The 17,867-nt window shown below is 41.5% G+C and overlaps 1 pseudogene; it reads right to left on the reverse strand.

The window, feature by feature from the left end:
- Positions 1 to 2,234: 2,234 nt before the first annotated feature.
- LOC110129885 (heterogeneous nuclear ribonucleoprotein U-like protein 1 pseudogene) lies at positions 2,235 to 15,026 on the reverse strand (annotated as a pseudogene).
- Between the last annotated feature and the right edge of the window lie 2,841 nt (positions 15,027 to 17,867).

Genomic DNA, 17,867 nt, shown 5'->3' on the forward strand with positions numbered 1-17,867 from the left:
GTACAAGGGACTCTCAACGGTCTTCTCCAACACCACAGTTCAAAAGCATCAATTTTTCAGTGCTCAGCTTTCTTCACATTCCATCTCTCACATTTATACATGACCACTGGAAAAACCATAGCCTTGACTAGACGGAACTTTGCTGGCAAGGTAATGTCTCTTTTTTTTTTAATATTCTATCTAGGTTGGTCATAACTTTCCTTCAAATCAGTAAACGTCTTTTAATTTCATGGCTGCAGTCACCATCTGCAGTGATTTTGGAGCCCCAAAAAAAGAAAGCCCGACACTGTTTCCACTGTCTCCCCATCTATTTCCCATTAGATGATGGGACCAGATGCCATGATCTTAGTTTTCTCAATGTTGAGCTTTAAGCCAACTTTTCCACTCTCCTCTTTCACTTTCATCAAGAGGCTTTTTAGTTCCTCTTCACTTTCTGCATATGGGTGGTGTCATCTGCATATCCGAGGTTATTGATATTTCTCCCAGTAACCTTAAATCCAGCTTGTGCTTCTTCCAGCCCAGCATTTCTCATGATGTACTCTGCATATAAGTTAAAAAGGCAGGGTGGCAATATACAGCCTTGACATACTCCTTTTCCTATTTGTAGGAAAAGGAACAGTACGTTGTTCCATGTCCAGTTCTAACTGTTGCTTCCTGACCTGCATACAGGTCTCTCAAGAGGCAGGTCAGGTGGTCTTGTATTCCCATCTCATTTAGAATTTTCCACAGTTTATTGTGATCCATGTAGTCGAAGGCTTTGGCATGGTCAATAAAGCAGAAATATATGTTTTTCTGGAACTCTCTTGCTTTTTCGATGATCCAGTGGATATTGGCAATTTGATCTCTGGTTCCTCTGCCTTTTAGAAAACCACCTTGAACATCTGGAAGTTCTCGGTTCACATATTTCTGAAGTCTGATTTGGAGAATTTTGAGCATTACTTTACTAGCATGTGAGATGAGTGCAATTGTACGGTAGTTTGTGCATTCTTTGGGATTGCCTTTCTTTGGGATTGGAATGAAAACAGACATTTTTCAGTCCTGTGGCCACTGCTGAGTTTTCCAAATTTGTTGGCATATTGAGTGCAGCACTTTCACAGCCTCATCTTTCAGGATTTGAATTTAGCTCAACTGGAATTCCTTCACCTCCACTAAATTTTTTCATAGTGGTTTTCTAAGGCCCAGTTGACTTCGCATTCTAGGATGTCTGGCTCTAAGTGAGTGATCACACCATTGTGATTATCTGGGTCATGAAGATCATTTTTTTACAGTTCTTCTGTGTATTCTTGCCTCCTCTTATTAATATCTTCTGCTTCTGTTAGAGAATATACACATATACATATACACCCAAAAGCTAAATCAAAACTGTCCAACAAAAATAAATAAAATAGATTGATTCAGTGAACAAAGGAAACAAAAAATTATATCTTCCAGAACAAAACTAATTAAAGCACAAACTGGAAAACAAAACTAAAGCAAGGTGACAATTTGGGATTAAAGCAGTGAAAATAAAACTAGCAAATATGTTGAGAGGAAAAGAGAGAAAGTAAAGAAAGTATAGACACACAAAGGCAAATAGAATTAGATAAAGAAGATTTATATACACTAAAGGTTAACTGCAAGGGGAAAAGAACAGTAGGAAATGAAAATTAAGGAATAAATGTAGAAAAAATAGTAATAGATTTTTTAAAAAAAGAAAACTCCACAGAACTGCAAAAGCCCAATGTGGAGGCAGACATTTATGACAAAAATAAAAAATGTGACTGAGAAAGAGAAAAAGAAAAAAAACTCAAAACTTAGTTGGATTTCTTAGTGTCAATGAAATCAATGACCACAACAGAGCAGGGGCTGGGGGGTGCAGGGGGGAGAAAACATCCAAAAGAATCTACAGAACAAGTAAAAAAATAAGACAATAAATGTTTTTGTTTTGTTTTTGTTTTTGTTTTTGAGTCACTGCTGTTAGAGTCCTTTCCCTTGCTGGAAGTCATAGTCCAACTTACATCTCTAGGATGCCCTTCAATATTGTGCTGATCTCTGGACCTGCTGTGGGGGCAGCTCAGATTCTAATCTGGTCCTCCTCCTCAGTGTTCTTGCCTCTAATGTCCACAGCTATTAGGAATAGTGCATTTTCTTTTGTGGGAGCTCTCAATAGCCTTTTATATATTCCATAGACACAGAGCCTGCTTAGTTTAATCTGCAGCTTGTATAGCCAGTGGGGAGGTTTTGGGTCTTCTTCCTTAGCCACACTGCCCCTGTGTTGCAATTGTGGTTTCATTGCCGTCTCTGTATGTCGGCCATCCACTGGGGCTTCCTCCTGAGGCTGCCCTGGAGGGCTTGGGTTTGCCCCAGCAAGGGCCAGGTGTAGAGGTGATGTAGCTGCTTGAGTCACAGGGGTTCTGGCAGCACCAGGTACTCAGTGAGGTTGGCTGCTAAGGCAGCGGGAAATACAGTGCTCTAGAAGGGTAAGGCAAGCACCATAGGCCAATACTCTCCAGTATTCTTGCCTGGAGATCCCCCCAACAGAGAAGCTTGGCAGGCCACTGTCCACAGGGTCACAAAGAGTCAGAAATGACCAAAGCGACCCTTCACACATAGATGCAAGACTTTTTCTCCCCTGTGGCAGCTCTGCTCCAGTGAGAGTTGAGTGTGAAGGTGGCACAGCTGCTTGGCCTGCAGGGACCCTTGTGGTGCCAAGTGTCCAGGGAACCTGACTTCCTCTGAAGCAGACGTTATGGCCCTATGAGTCTTTATTGGAGTCTCTTTTAGTTGGCAATCAAAAGGCCTCCTTGGCCAGTCTTTCTCTGAAGCCCTGCCCATTCAGGCACTTAAAAGGCTCCCTTGCCTAGGGTCCTTCCCTGTTGTTAGGCACAGCAGGCACATAAAGGGGCACCCTGGGTGGGGACCTACTCTGTAGTTCAGTGCATCAGGCATTTGATGGGCCAGTCTCTCTATTAGCTGCTGATGCTGGCCGAGTTTTGTGTGATTCTATACATTCTTTTCTACTGGGCAGGTACTCCTGTCCACTCTCAGTTGGTGTTCTGCTTTACTTCTGTGTCTGAAGGTGTATTTCTGATGTATCCTTGGAGAGAGAGATACTCCACGTCCACCTACTCCTCCACCATCTTATTCTCCCTCCACCACCATCTTGTTCTCCTTGTCTATTTCTTAAAGACAGTAGTAAACTGTCTGTACTAATTTACTCTTCTTTTCATGAGTGACTTCCATGTAGCATGCAATTCTGTTTGATAGCATTTTACTCACATCAGAACTTCCTTCAAAATTGAAGTTAATCTTCTCAATTTTTTCAGCGATGTTTTATGTTGTATCCTAAATCCTTTGTTGTCTTTTCAACAGTCTTCAAATCATCTTTATCAGGTGTAGATTCCATATAAAGAAGCCTGTTTTTATGCTCATTCATAAAAAAACAATTCCTCATTTGCTTAAGGTTTACCATGAGATTGCAGCAGTGCAGTTGTATCTTCATGCTCCACTCCTAATTCTGATTCTCCTGCTATTTGCACCATATCTGAAGTTACTCCTTCCACCAAAACATGAATTTCTTAAAGTCATCCATGAGAGTTGGAATCAAGTTTTTCCAAATTCCTGCAGATGTTGATAATGTGACCTCAACCCATCAATTATGAATGTTTTTAATAGACTTAGAATGATGAGTCCTTTCCAGAAGTTTTCCAATTGACCTTGCCCATATCCATGGAAGAAATCATGTTTACAGTAGCTATATCCTTACAAAAATATAGTTATTAAATCATAAGACTTGGAAATCAAACTTACTACTTGATCCATGGGCTGCAGAATGGTTGTTGTGTTAGACGACATGAAACTAAAATTAATTTCATTGTACATCTCCATCAGAATTATTAGGTGACCAGATTTATTGTCTATGAATAGAAATATTTTAGAAGGTATTATTTTGTTTGTTTGTTTTTTTCCCCTGAGAAGTATTTTCAAGAGCAGGCTTAAAATACTCAGTAAACTGTATTGTAAATAGGTGTGCTGTGCTGTCATCTAGACTTTGTTTTTCCATATATAGAGCACAGTCAGAATAGAATTAGCATAATCTTTAAAGACTGTAGGAGTTTTGGACTGATGAAAAATAATTGGCTTCAACCTAAGTTCTCAGCTGCATTAGTCCCTTATGATAGAGTCAGCTTATTTTTTGAAGCTCTACAGCCAGGCATTGACTTCTCCTTGCTAATTATGAAAGCTCTAGGTGGCATCATTTTCTAATAGAAGGCTGTTTCTTCCACGTGAAATTCTGTTATTCAGTGTAGCCATCTTCATTAATTATCTTGGCTCGATCTTCTGGATAACTTGCTGAAGCTTCTCTGTTGGCACTTACTGCTTCAATTTGTGCTTTTATGTTATATAGAAGACTTCTCTCCTTATACATCACAAACCAAGCTCTGCTGGCTTCAAGCCTTTCTTTTGTAGCTTACTCACCTCTCTCAGACTTCAAAGAATTAGAAAGCATTAGGACTCTGCTCTGGATTCACTTAAGGGAATGTAGTGTTTGATTTGATCTTCTATCCAGACAACTAAGGGTTTCCCTGGCAACTCAACAGTAAAGAACTGGCCTGCAATGCAGGAGATATGAGTTCAATCACTAGGTTGGGAAAATCTTCTGGAAGAGGAAATGAAAACCCACTCAAGTCTACGGCCATACCACCCTGAACGCGCCCGATCTCGTCTGATCTCGGAAGCTAAGCAGGGTCGGGCCTGGTTAGTACTTGGATGGGAAAACCCACTCAAGTATTCTTGCTAGAAACATCTCATGGACAGAGGGGCCAGGAAGGAGGGGTATAGCCAGTGCAATTGCAAAGAATAGGGCATGACTGAGCATGCATACATGCAACAGAACACTAAAAATTTCTATTTGTAATCAAGTTCCTTTACTCATATTGTTTATATGCTCCCTGGAGTAGCACATTTAATTTTCTCTAAGAACGGTTCCTTTGCACTAACAACTTGGCCAACTGGTGAAAGAGGCCTCACTTTTGGCTTTTCTCAGTTTTGAACATGCCTTCTTTGCTAAGCTTAATCATTTATATAGTTTGATTTAAAATGAGAGATGTGTAACTCTTCTTTCACTTGACACTTACAGGCTATTCTAGGGTTATTAATTGGCCTGATGTTAGTACTGTTGTGTTTCAGGGAATAAAGGGGCCCAAGGAGAGTGAGGCAGAGGGGGAATGGTCAGTTGGTATATCAGTCAGGACACACACAATAATTACCTATTAATTTCCATCATCTTATATGGGCATAGTTCTTGACACCACCACACCCCAAGCAATTATAATAACAAGGTCAAGGTCAAGTTCATTAATCACAGACCACTATAATAAATATAAGAATAATGAAAAATATCAAATATTTTAAGAATTAACAAATAGTGTTGCAGAAACATGAAGTGAGCAAATGCTGCTGCAAAGGGGCCCCTACTAGTTGCTTGATTCATGGTTGCCACAAATCTTCAATTTGTAAGTAGCACAATGTATGTGGAGTATAGTAAAGTGAAACACAATAAAATGAGGTTTGCCTGCATATCTCATTAAAAAAATATTATAGTGGTATCAGCAAACTGATTCTAATATTTACAGAGAAAAACATAATAGCCAACACAGTATTAAAGGAGAAAAACAAAGTTGTAGGCCTGACACTACCCAATCTCAAGACTTCCTATAAAGTTGTAGTAACTGAGACACTGTGGTACTGATGAAAGAATAGACAAATAGATCACTACAGAGAAAGATCTACATAAATATAATCAACTGAGTTTTGATGAAGAGGTAAACACAATAAATGGAACCTTTTCAACAGGTGGTGCTGTAACAACTAGATATCCACATGTAAAATTATAAATATATTTATATATAAATATCTGCTACTTCTAAAATATTTGCTGAATAAAATATTCTAAAATATTTGCTGAAACTAAGTCATAGACCTAGGAGTAAAACACAAAACTATAAAACTCCTGGAATATAACAGGAGAAAACTCAGATCACCCTTCATTTTGTGGTGACATTTTTTCATGTAACATGAAAGGAATGATACATGAAAAAAACACTGATAAGCTAAACTTCATCAAAATAAAAAATTCTGCTCTGGGAAAAACAATGTCAAGAGAATTAAGAAGATAAGCCACAGAATGGGAGAAAATATTTGCAAAAGATAAGTCTGCTAAAAGTCTGTTATCTAAAATATAAAAAAGAACTTTTAAAGCTAAACAACAAAAAGAAAGGCAACACGATTAAAAAATAGGCCAAAGACCTTAACAGATACTTTACCAAAGCAATAAATACAGATGGCAAATAAGGTAATAAAAATGTACTGTGTCATGTGTCATCATGAAATGCAAATTAAAGCAATAAAAAGACATCATTACACACATCAGAATGGCCAATATCTAGAACATTAACAACACCAAATGCTGGCAAGGATGAACTCTCTTTCAGAAACTCTCAACAGTAGAAACTCTAATTCATTGCTGGTGGGAATACAAGATGGTATGGCCACTGTGGGAGATAGTTTTATGATTTCTTACAAAACTGAACGTACTACTAACATATAATCCAGCTATCATGCTTTTCCCTATTTACTCAAAGGAGTTGGAGACTTGGGTTTACACACAAACTTGCACATGGATATTTATAATAGGGCTTCCCTGGTGACTCAGATGGCAAAGAATCCACCTGCAATGTGGGAGACCTGGGTTCAATCCCTGGGTTGGGAAGATGCCCTGGAGGAGGGCATGGCAAACCACTCCAGTATCCTTTCCTGAAGAAACTCCATGGACAGAGAAGCTTGGCGAGCTACAGTCCATGGAGTCACAAAGAGCTGGACACAACTGAGTGACTAAGCATGCAGTACACACAGGAAAAGCAGATGAATGGGTAAACAAACATTTTTACATCCAGATGATGGAATAGCATTCAGAGCTAAAAGCAAATGAGCCATCAGGGTGTGAAAAGTTAAATCCACTTACTAAGTGAAAGAAGTCAAACAGAAAAATATAAAACATTCTATAAAAGGTGAACTATGGAGTCAGTGAAAAGACCAGTGGTTGTCAGGAGTTGGGGTTGAAGAGAATGATAAATAGGCACAACACAGAAGATTTTTTAAATTATGAATATGCTCTGAATGATACATAGTAATACACATCTTATTTCACATTTGTCCAAATCCATAGAATGTAGAAAATGAACATTAATGTAAACACTGGGTGACTGTGATGTGCCAACCTAGTTTATCAATGGTAACAAACGTACCATTTTGAGGGAAATGTTGATAATACACACACACACACACACACACACACACACACACACACACACACTAGTTTGCTAGGGCTGCTGCAAAAATATACCACTGACTGGGTGGTTTGAACAAATTATTTTCTCATGATACAGGAGACTCAAAATCAGAGATAAAGTTATTATCAGGGATACTTCCTCCTGATGTCTCATCTCTAGGTTTATATATTGTCTTTTGGTTCCCTCAAGGTCCTTCCTGTATAAGGGTTTCTGGGTCCTAATCTCCTTGTCTTATAAGAGGATCATTCATATTGGATTGAGACCCACTCTAACAAACTCTGGGGTTTCCCAGGTGGTGCCTGGTTAAAAAGCAAAACAAAACAAACAAACAAGCAAACAAAGAAAACCACCTGCCAATGTCTGAGACATAAGACATGTAAGAGATGGAAGTTTAACCCCTGGGTTGGAAAGATGCCCTGGAGGAAGGCATGGAAAGCCACTCCAGTATTCTTGCCTAGAGAATCTCATGGACTGAGGAGCCTGGCGAGTTACAGTCCACAGAGTCTCAAACAGGTAGATATGACTGAAGAAAATTAGTATGCATGCACTAAGAAATTCATTCTAACTTAACTACCATATTAAAGACTCTACCTTCACATAGAGTTACATTCTGATACTGAGAGTTATTACTTCAATGTGAGAATTTAATAAGGGGAATACAAATAAGCCCATAATGCATGCATGTGTGTGTATATGTGTGTGTGTATATATATATATATATACACACACACTCATATGGAGTATATACACATATATATATGGTCACATAGACTAACAAGCATCATTCTGAAAGATGGTGTATATATACATATACATACATGTGTGTATATACCAGTCAATTCAGTCTCTCAGTAGTGGCCAACTTTTTGCAACCCCATGGACTGCAGAACGCCAGACTTCCCTGTCCATCACCAACTCCCAGAACCTGATCAAATTCATGTTCTTAGAGCCAGTGATGCCATCCAACTATCTTATCCTCTGCCATCCCCTTCTCCTCTGTCCTTCAGCCTTTCCCAACATCAGGGACTTCTCAAATGAGTCAGCTCTTGGGATCAGGTGGCCAAAGCATTGGAGTTTCTCAGCTGAAGCATCAGTCTTTCCAATGAATATTAAGGACTGGTTTCCTTTAGGATGGACTGATTGGAACTCCTTGCAGTCCAAGGGACTCTAAAGAGTCTTCTCCAACACTACAGATCAAAAGCATCAATTCTTTGGTGCTCAGCTTTCTTTATAGTCCAACTCTCACATCCACACATAACTATTGGAAAAACCATAGCTTTGAATTGACGGACCTTTGTTGGTAAAATAATGTCTCTGTTTTTTAATATGCTATCTAGGTTGATCACAGTTCTTCTTCCAAGGAGTAAGCATCTTTTAATTTCACCATAGCTTTGACTAGATGGGCCTTTGTTGGCAAAGTAATGTCTCTCCTTTGTTTTTAAAGGTTTCAAGTTGCATAGCCACACTCTCTCCAAATGCAAAAAGCAGGTACATAATGTTCCATATAGTCAGGAGTTTTCTGGTGTTCTCAGGTTTTGGGCTTAAGTCTCCTGCCTCTGGATCTCAGTTTTATTCTTCCAGTAGTCTCAAGACTTCTCCAACTATACAGCACTGATAATAAAACTTCTAGGTTAATGGTGAAAAGATTCTAAACCATGAGGGACAACCAGAGAGGTTCACAGAATTACATTAAGAATAGGAGAGGGAGGAAGGAGATAGAGGTGAGCAGGAGGAGAGAAAGGGGGACTCAAGAGGAGAGAGACAGATCTACACAGTTATCTGTTCCCAAAGTGTTCTCCATAGCCCAGACACCCACAAAGATTCACAGAATTAGATTGGGAAGAGAAGGGGAAAGGAGGAAATAGAGATGTTCTGAGGTAGAAAACAGAGAGTCAAAAGTGGGAGAGAGTAATCAACACACTCCTGAATAAAAATGGCAACTGAATATTGGATTCTTAAATGTCCAAAATTTATATCACATACTGAAAAACAAAGATTAAAAATCTAGAGTAGAGGTTAGACTCTTAAAAATACAATATTAAAAACAAAAACAAAAACACAAAAAATTTTAGAAATATATATGAAGTTCGGTTTAAAAATAGGGCTTCTCTTTTTTTTTTGCAAGGTTATAGTGAAATGAAAATGAAAATTAAGGAGTAGTAGAGGAGTAATAGGGGACTTTAAAAGGAAATAAGAGAAAAAGAAAAAAAAAAGAAGAAAAAAGAAAAGTAAAAAGAAAGAGAAAAAAAAATTTACTAATTAAAAAAATCATAAAAATCTATGAAAATGAAAGTTAAGGAATAATGGGGGAGTAAGAGGGAATTTTAAAAGAAAATAAAGGAGAAAAAATAAAAAAGAAAAGAAAACAAAAAAAATTTTTTTAATTAAAAAAAAAAAGTAAAAATATATCTAGGAATTTCTCTGGAGTGTTGTGGCCAGTGTGCGTTCGGTTCAGTTTCAGATAGCTCCCCATTCCAGCTTACACTTCTCGATATCTATAGGCCCCTTCCAGTATAGTCGGTGTTATCTACAGGGATTTTAATCTGTTGCACTGGTCCCTTCTGAAGCGGTCCCCTTTGTTTATTTGGCTTCTGTTTGCGGGTCTCTTCAGTGCCTAATTTCCACCCTGACGCAGGCGGGCAGAGGTGGTCTCTTGTTCAGGTTGCTAGTTTCATCACACTGCGGGGAGGGACGGGCGCTGCTTTCCCCTCTACTCTGCTCAGGCTCCCAGCTGCTCTATATGGAGCGTGCCCTGCACTGCGTGCGGTTCCAGCTCTCGGGTGTTCCACAAAAGTGAGGACTTAGCTGCGCCTGCGTTTTGTGCCTTCCCCAGCCCGAGCAGCTCAGGCAGCCAGGAGCTTGACGGGCGCACTCTCCCTGGGTTCGGTGCGCCTTCTCCCCTCTGCGGTCCCAGCCTCAGTTTCTGCCCGCGCCAGTTGGGTGCATGCGCCCTGTGTCTAGCCGCGACCCTCCCGGCAGGTGTTGCCCATCCAGAATCTCAGGAAGTCTTTGGTTAGAAACTGGAGGTCTGTTTGCAGTGTGGTAGGGGATGCAGTCCTTGGGGCAGAGCCTGAATCTATGGACACCTTATCTTCGACAAAGGAGGCAAGGATATACAATGGAAAAAAGAAAACCTCTTTAACAAGTGGTGCTGGGAAAACTGGTCAACCACTTGTAAATGAATGAAACTAGAACACTTTCTAACACCATACACAAAAATAAACTCAAAATGCATTAAAGATCTAAATGTAAGAACAGAAACTATAAAACTCCTAGAGGAGAACATAGGCAAAACACTCTCTGACATGAATCACAGCAGGATCCTCTATGACCCACTTCCCAGAATATTGGAAATAAAAGCAAAAATAAACAAATGGGACCTAATGAAACTTAAAAGCTTATGCACAACAAAGGAAACTATAAGCAAAGTGAAAAGACAGCCCTCAGATTGGGAGAAAATAATAGCAAATGAAGCAACAGACAAAGGACTAATCTCAAAAATATACAAGCAACTCCTGCAGCTCAATTCCAGAAAAATAAACGATCCAATCAAAAAATGTGCCAAAGAACTAAACAGACATTTCTCCAAGGAAGACATACAGATGGCTAACAAACATATGAAAAGATGCTCAACATCACTCATTATCAGAGAAATGCAAATCAAAACCACAATGAGGTACCATAACACACCAGTCAGGATGGCTGCTATCCAAAAGTCTACAAGCAATAAATGCTGGAGAGGGTGTGGAGAAAAGGGAACCCTCTTACACTGTTGGTGGGAATGGAAACTAGTACAGCCGCTATGGAAAACAGTGTGGAGATTCCTTAAAAAGCTGGAAATAGAACTGCCATATGACCCAGCAATCCCACTTCTGGGCACAGACACCGAGGAAGCCAGATCTGAAAGAGACACGTGCACCCCAATGTTCATCGCAGCACTGTTTATAATAGCCAGGACATGGAAGCAACCTAGATGCCCATCAGCAGACGAATGGATAAGGAAGCTGTGGTACATATACACCATGGAATATTACTCAGCCATTAAAAAGAATTCACTTGAGTCAGTTCTAATGAGATGGATGAAACTGGAACCCATTATACAGAGTGAAGTAAGTCAGAAAGATAAAGAACATTACAGCATACTAATGCATATATATGGAATTTAGAAAGATGGTAATGATAACCCTATATGCAAAATAGAAAAGGAGAAACAGATGTACAGAACAGACTTTTGGACTCTGTAGGAGAAGGCGAGGGTGGGATGTTTTGAGAGAACAGCATTGAAACATGTATATTATCTATAGTGAAACAGATCACCAGCCCAGATTGGATGCATGAGACAAGTGCTCGGGCCTGGTGCACTGGGAAGACCCAGAGGCATGGGGTGGATAGGGAGGTGGGAGGGGGGATCAAGATGGGGAATACATGTAACTACATGACTGATTCATGTCAATGTATGACAAAACCCACTACAATATTGTAAAGTAATTAGTCTCTAACTAATAAAAATAAATGAAAAAAAAAAAAAGAAAAAAAGAAAGCAGGTACAATTTAACTCAACACAGAAGCTTGTGTGCAAGGTTAGGAGAATCTGAGGCATTGTATAGAACGTTAGGTTAAAGATGATACTGTGGTTTTCTTTTGTGTGTGTTTTGAGGGTGTGGGTCTTCCTCTGTCACCTGAACTTAGCAAAGAAATGGTTATCCTAATGAAATGTCAACAGCTGACCCACAGAAAAATGGGCAAATTCTAAAAATTGAAAAAAATAAGCATAATTTTAAAAAAATTGTCACTGATTCTTCCCTCTACATTTTGCTTTATAAAATTTGCATGTGTGTTTTTTAAAGTTTTTGATCCTTTTTTTTTTTTAATCCTGAAAAGTAGAGAGTAAAACAGTTCCTGGAAGAATTTACAACCAATTGCATGAGAGTCTGGAGTCTGGGAAGATGAAGTACCCTTGCAGGGCTGGCAGGAGAAGACAGGAAGCACCCCCCACCCCACCCCCAGCCCTGTAGTCTCACTGTAGGACCAAGGAGGGGGACACAGATCTTTAGTCCAGAAGGAGGAAGGGGGGAGGAGGAAGAGGAGAAGGGGAGGGTGACAAACAGAAAATAAAAGGTCACCGCTGCCTGTTTGAATCCAGAGGAAATGCGCAGCCCTGTGTGGGGGGAAGAGCCCCACAGAGCAGAGGCCGCCCTGGGGTACCCTGCCCCAGCACCTCGGGACCCGGTGGGAGTGGACGAGGAGGGTCCGGGCGGGCACTGGTAGAGGAAGCCGGCAGGGGCCGTCAGGACTCGCCGGCCGCTGTGTGCCTGTGCCCCTCGTGTGTTCCTGGAGTAGCTCCACAGTCACAGTTCCCTGGTACGGGGGCCGCCAGCCCTGGTTCTGATAGTCCTGGTTCCACTGCTGGTTGTACTGTTGACCCTGGTTGCAGTCACGCTGAGGGTAGGGCTGTGCCGCGGGGGGTGGTACGGGGTGCAAGGGGCTGGATTGCAGCCCTGCAGCTCGCATAGTTACAGGCAGGTGGTGGTGGAGGTCAGGAGGTGGGGCTGTGTAACTCTGGCTGCACCCTCCCCGGTTGTAGGGAGGTGGTTGGCTGTAACTCGGCAGTGGAGGGCTGTAGCTGCTGACCAGAGGGGTGCTGGTATTGGCGCTGGAGCAGGGGGTGTTGCAGCTGGCCTGTGGAGGGTTTGGAGCAGGGCCGTAGGTGGGTGGCGGTTGAGGCTTCTGTGGGGGAGGCTGTTGCTGGGGAGCCCGGCTGTAGCTGCCTCAGTTGTTGGAGTTGCTGTTGCCCCCCGGTTGTTACCCCGGCGGCTGTGGTTGTAGCCACCACCTCCACCACGGTTGAAATCTCCTGGGTAATTGCCTCCTGCACTGCAGCCTCCTCTTCAGCTCTGGAAGCCTCCTCGGTTGCCCCCTCCCAGGACCTCGGTTGTCACAGCGCTGGGAACCGCCGCCACCACCGCGGCCCCAGGAGCCACCCCGCCTCGGTGGTCAGCGCTCCCCTCGGCGGTGGTCCCGCCCCACGGCCTTCCCCACTCGGCTGCCTCACCAGCCTGTCTGCGGCCTCTCTCCGCGGCTCAGTGAACAGCACCTCCTCCAGGAGGTCCCCAGCATCAGGCAAGGAGAAAGCCGGCTTTCATTTCTAACAGCGTGTGATCCCGGACATCCGTCCCTTCTTCTGCAGTCTGCTTTATTGTTCTGTCTTTCAGGTCCTGCTCAGTAGGACAAATTCCAATAGCTTTCCGCTGGAAGCCTTCACATGGTCTCATTTTTCATCTCCAGGTTGATCCATAAGCATTCGTCTGATCTAGGCTATAGCTGAGCTTCTTGCGGACAGTGATCTGGACCAGGCAGTCGGGCGTTGGGTGGTGGCCGGGAGCATCAGGACGGCGCAGTGGCCCGTGTGGTTCCGCTGAGGCCTAGGCCCGTTACCTGCGTCTCATCCACGATGGTGCTGCCACCCAGAAGGTTGAGCTTCTCGAAGGGGCTGCAGGCTGCGCGTTTGATGGCCCATGTGGTTTTGCCGGTGGCCAACAGGCCCGCCAGCATCAGAATCTCACACTCCACCTTGCTCTTTGGTCCGACGGTGCCCGCGTTGTGCTCACTTGGGGAAAGGTGCCGGATGAAGGTGAAGCCTGGCAGGACGGAACAGTAGGGCTTGGCCCGCTGGCACCGCACAGTTCTTCACCAGGACGTGAGGGTGGAGGTCCTGACCCCCTAAGGCTTTCTTCTGGATTCGGAAGGCAGTGCCTATCCACTTCCCAGTTTTAGTGAAGGAAAGTTCCACGTCGTTTCCACATTCAAAGTCCGCAAAGCAGCCGGTTACATCTTTCTCTGCAACTGGTCTCCAGATCTCTCAAAGAGGCTATTGGTGAATTTCTTCTGAGTGCCTCCGTAACCACAGGAGAAAGGTGCTCCACCTAGCTGAGTGCTGCGAGAGTCCAGAGACCAACCAATGTGGAACACGTGTGGGTCTGGCTCCACAGACGGAAGGTGCGTCACAGAACTTTCTTTATGCATCTTCATCTCAAAGCACACGGCCCCTCTGACCACATAGCTGGTATGGGCTCCTGACCGCATGTATGCAAAACCTTCAGCTGTGGGCGAATAGCCGCTACTCTGGCCTCGGACCACCTTGAAGTGGAGGTTGCAGTTATAGATGTCAGTGGCCACCAGGGTGTCGTCTCAATGGATGAAAGTCATCTTCACCATCTTTAGCCAGAAGCTGAGGAGATGCCCCCTCCTATCCTCGCAGTGCTCAAAGTACCCCGGTTCCCAGTTTTTCTCATAAGGCCTCTTGTGACGCTGGGGTTGTTGTCTGTCTAGTTTGTGTTGAGATGATGCTTCGGGTGAGAAGAAGCTGGTGGGTGCTTCTTGCTTCATCTCTGTCTGTACTTCTGGGCGATAGGCCATTTCCAGCAGTCTCCTCTCGTTGCCAGACTCATTCTCTGGCTTTACGGCCTGCATCTCATAGAAGTGGTTCTGCATGGTAATATTGTCCATGACATCTCGTTGCTTTGCCGGGTCACCCGGTTCGTCAACGGCCTCGAGCTCCCGCCCGTCGTCGGGGTCCTCGGCCTTCAGTGCTGCCTGCAGCCGCTCAGCAAGCTCGGCCTTGATGCAGCGAGTGTCTGGGCTGCGGTGCTGCAGCTCCTTGTTAAGTTCGTTCATCTTCAGACACCGCACATCCATGACCTGGGCTCCCAGGGCTCTGTTCCCCTTGAACGTTTCTTGGCAACAAGTGAAGAGTAAGCAGGGGCAGGTGTGGGGGTGTGGGGTGGGTAGCTCACCCCAATGGTGGAAGCTTCTCTGCTTTTTAATATGCTTTTTCATAGCTTTTCTTCCAAGGAGCAAGCATCTTTTAATTTCAAGGCTTCAGTCACCATGTGCATTGATTTTGGAGTCCAATAAAGTCTCTCACTGTTTCCATTGTTTCCCCATCTATTTGGCATGAAGTGATGGGACCAGATGCCATGATCTTAGTTTTCTGAATGTTCAGTATTAAGCCAGCTTTTTCTGTCTCCTCTTTCACTCTCATCAAGAGGCTCTTCTGTTCTTCTTAGCTTTCTGCCATAAGGGTGGTGTCATCTGCATATCTGAGATTATTGATATTTCTGCTGGCAATCTTGATTCCAGCTTGTGCTTCATCCAGCCCTACATTTTACATGATGTACTCAGCACATAGTCACTAAGTCCTGCCTGGCCCTTGCGACCCCATGGACTGTAGCCTGCCAGGCTCCTCTGTCCATGAGATTCTCCAGGCAAGAATACTGGAGTGGGTGGCCCTTTCCTTCTCCAGGGGATCTTCCTGATCTAGGGATTGAAACTGGGTCTCCTGCATTGCAGGCAATCTTCCCCTGTAGCTCAGTTGGAAAAGATTCTCCCTACAATGCAGAAGAAACTTGGGTTCAACCCCTGGGTCAGGAAGATTCCTTGGAGAAGAAAATGGCAACCCACTCCAGTATTCTTGCCTAGGAAATCCCATGAATAGTGGAGTCTGGTGAGCTACAATCCATGAAGTCACAAAGAGCCAGACAAGACTGAGTAACTGAATATGTATATATATATATATGTGTGTGTGTGTGTGTGTGTGTGTGTGTGTATAAATACACACACACACACACAGATAGGCTTCCCTTGTGGCTCAGCTGGTAAAGAATCTTTCTGCAATGGAGGGACCTAGGCTTGATCTCTGCATTGGGAAGATCCACTGGAGAAGGGAAGGGCCACCCACTCCAGTATTCTGGCCTAGAAATGCCATGGACTGTATGGATTCTCAAAGAGTTGGACATGACTGAGTGGCTTTCACTTATTTAAAGATACACTTATATTATGAATACACATATACTATGCACATATACTATGTTATATATATATATATGTACATTATCTCTTTTAGCTTGTAGATTAGCTTAATGCTTTTACCTTAAGACATTGTTATACCTAACACAAAAATTACGTCTAATATTTAAAATATTCCTTCATTCTCCACTGAGGTGGAAAAGACAGTTCCTTTTAGTTGGTGTCAAAAATCAAAGGCAAATATTTTTGCTTATGGGAAACACCTAAATATGAAATATTGATCAAGATTTCCTTAGGTGTAATCATTTTATGAAATCATCATGATCCAATTAAATTTAAATTCTAGCACATATTCTTAGAGTATGCATTATGATTTATTGAACTAATATTTATTACAACAGAGCAAGGATAGTTCAATTTAGGAAAAATATCAATATGTGATTTTTTAAATAAGCAAATTAATGTTTATAAAATGGTATGATTGTTAAGATGCTAACAAGGCATACAAAAATTCTGGTAGTCATATCAAATTTCAATTTCAATTTTAACTGGGTAAGAAACAAATGAAAACTAAATATAATCAAACTAATCAGCCCACCCAAAATCCATCAAGTAACTGACCAAATAAAAATGAATAAAGACACAATGATTAAAACAAGAAAAGCTAAATGCATGTCTATTATTTTGGCCAATATTTATCTATGTTCTGGAAGTATGCTGATGTTTAGAGAAACAATGATGATTCAGATACTTTTAATAAAACTTATAGAAGGTGGTCCCCACATGAATGGACAAACTTCAGATGTCAGGTAATCACTGTGCGTTTGACCTCAGTTTTGTGTCATAGTAGCAAATTTTGTAACACAGCGAAGTCACACATTACAAAATATAAACGTTTTACTGTATGATAGTACCAATGAATAAAAATAGTTTTTAAAATCCCATTATGGTAGTGGAAATAATATAAAATGGGAAAACTTATGCAGAATATGTAGAAAGCCTCTGCATAAAAAGAAAAAAAATTATTAAAGTAACTAAGGATCCTTGAATTATATGGAAAAAGATACAGTTTTCCTGAATTTGATGATGTAATATAAAAATGGAAATAACTTTTACTAATGTTGAATTTTACTAAAATTATAATCATAATTCACAAATGGTTTCTTGGAATTCATAAAAAAATGGATTCATAAATTTAAAAGGAATATATTTCTGAGACTTTCCAATTGATTTTTGAAATATAAACTATATTTAAAATAATGCCAGCATAATGAAATAAATTGCCATTATAAAGTCATGTATTCTTAAACACATTTTATGTACATAATTATGCATATCTTTGGATTTCCCCCCAGAACTTCATCAATTATGAATAAATCAATTAGTCATCATTCCCAACATTTTTTTACAATTGTGATTGGAATCAATTATATAGATTCTTCCTTTTTTTTATTTAATCTTTTATTGTTTTAAAAATGAAATAGAAAATTTAAGAAGAATTTATATGACTGTTTTTAGTGAAGGCCCAATAAAGGAAGGCAAGAAATATAAAAGCCAGGAAAGAAAATATTAATCAATTTTTTCAGTGTGAAAGAAGATCAAGCCAAAATCAGTAGATAAATTATAGTACAGGCTAAATTCTATAATACATACTTGATCTTTTTTCCATTTATTTTTATTAGTTGGAGGCTAATTATTTTACAATATTGTAGTGGTTTTTGCCATACATTG

The sequence above is a fragment of the Odocoileus virginianus genome, chromosome 19 (genome assembly GCF_023699985.2).
Source record: "Odocoileus virginianus isolate 20LAN1187 ecotype Illinois chromosome 19, Ovbor_1.2, whole genome shotgun sequence".
Classification (NCBI taxonomy): domain Eukaryota; kingdom Metazoa; phylum Chordata; class Mammalia; order Artiodactyla; family Cervidae; genus Odocoileus; species Odocoileus virginianus.